At 40.1% G+C, this 1,582-nt stretch overlaps 1 protein-coding gene across 1 annotated transcript in view; it reads right to left on the reverse strand.

The window, feature by feature from the left end:
• WBP2NL (WBP2 N-terminal like) overlaps window positions 1-1,582 on the reverse strand; it is a 56,960-nt gene that overhangs the window by 25,281 nt on the left and 30,097 nt on the right.

The raw sequence follows: 1,582 nt of genomic DNA on the forward strand, positions 1-1,582 counted from the left end.
TTTGAGAGAAGTCTCGCTCTTGTCCCCCAGGTTTGAGTGCAATGGCTCAATCTCAGCTCACTGCAACCTTCACCTCCCAGGTTGAAACGATTCTCCTGCCTCTGCCTCCCAAGTAGCTGGGATTAAGTCACCTGCCACCACGCCAGGCTAATTTTTGTATTTTTTGGTAGAGACAGGGTTTCTCTATATATATATATGAAGATATATATATCTCTCTCTCTCCAATGTATACCTTAATGATCATTAAGTACAATGTCTGCCTTCTTTGCTACTCTAGCCCTAGCAAACAGTGGGTGCTCTAGTTATTGAAAGAATGAATGAAAACATGAATATAGATCATAATGCAAACAATATATGACATAATATAAATGCATGTCATACATTTATTGGTAACAAAATGTCATAGCAATTTAGTGGAAGAAGAGATTAGTTTTAGTTGAAGTAATTAGGAATAACCTAATAGAAAGACTGCAATTTGAGCTGATTAAGAGATGGGTAGTATTCTGGCTGGGCACAGTGGCTCACACCTATAATCCCAACGCTTTGGGAGACCGAGGCTGGCGGATCATTTGGGGAGTTTGAGACCAGCTTGATGGGGTTTAGTGAAACCCCATCTCTACTAAAATACAAAAATTATCCAGTCATGGTGGTACATGCCTGTAATCTCAGCCACTCGGGAGGCTGAAGTGGGAAGATTGCTTGAGCCATAGGGCAGAGATTGCAGTGATCCACTGCACTCCACCCTGGGCAACAAAATATGATCCTGTTTCAAAAAAAGGGAGAGAGAGAGATACGGATAGTGTTCAGTAGGCAAAGGTGAGGGTAGAGAACAATCCAGATGGGAAGCAAACAACTTTCATGGAGGTGTAGGAGCAGATATGGAAAGCAAACTGCATACTTGGGAGAAGCCTAGTGGTAATGGCTTCATCAAAACATAGTGTGGAAGTGAGGTTAGGAGAAACAGTGAAATAAAGTTGGAAAGTTATGCCGGAACTACAGCTTAAAGACATCGTTTGATAGGCAAGGAGAAACTGTGAGCTTCAGATTTCTCAACAGGAAAGTCACATAATCAAGAAGGTACTGTATCAGAGGGATCAGTTTAAGAATTCCTAAAATAGTTCTGATGCAAGGTAAAAACTGGAACTAGGGTGGTAATGTGCAGATTAAAAGGGGAGGATTTTTAAAAGACTATGAAAATATAGGACATTAGCAAAAAACAGTGGAATGGGAACCTTTAAATGTCAGTCTAGCCATAAAAGCAATAAATAAAGCAAAAGAAAACCTGTCAGAATCAACTTTTTCAGAACTCTAGAATCTAATCAAAAGCTTATAGCAACTAGGCGAATGCTTAAACAATTTAAGAAAAAAAGCTGAATCTCAGTAAGTAAGCTTTATGACATTTTAACCTACCCTGGTATCATCCCCCACTACTAGCTTGGCAGCAGCTTTCAAGACAACAATCTGTATTCCCATGATAGATACCGAGTGCTGGAGGGAGCAGAACACACTTATTTTAAAAAATTGTAGTTTGACTTGTCTGGTGGCTCCTGGAAGGACTGGCTCAAAGGGCATGTAGTTAATT

This window comes from Mandrillus leucophaeus, unplaced genomic scaffold, assembly GCF_000951045.1.
Source record: "Mandrillus leucophaeus isolate KB7577 unplaced genomic scaffold, Mleu.le_1.0 Scaffold2, whole genome shotgun sequence".
NCBI classification, from domain to species: Eukaryota; Metazoa; Chordata; class Mammalia; order Primates; family Cercopithecidae; genus Mandrillus; species Mandrillus leucophaeus.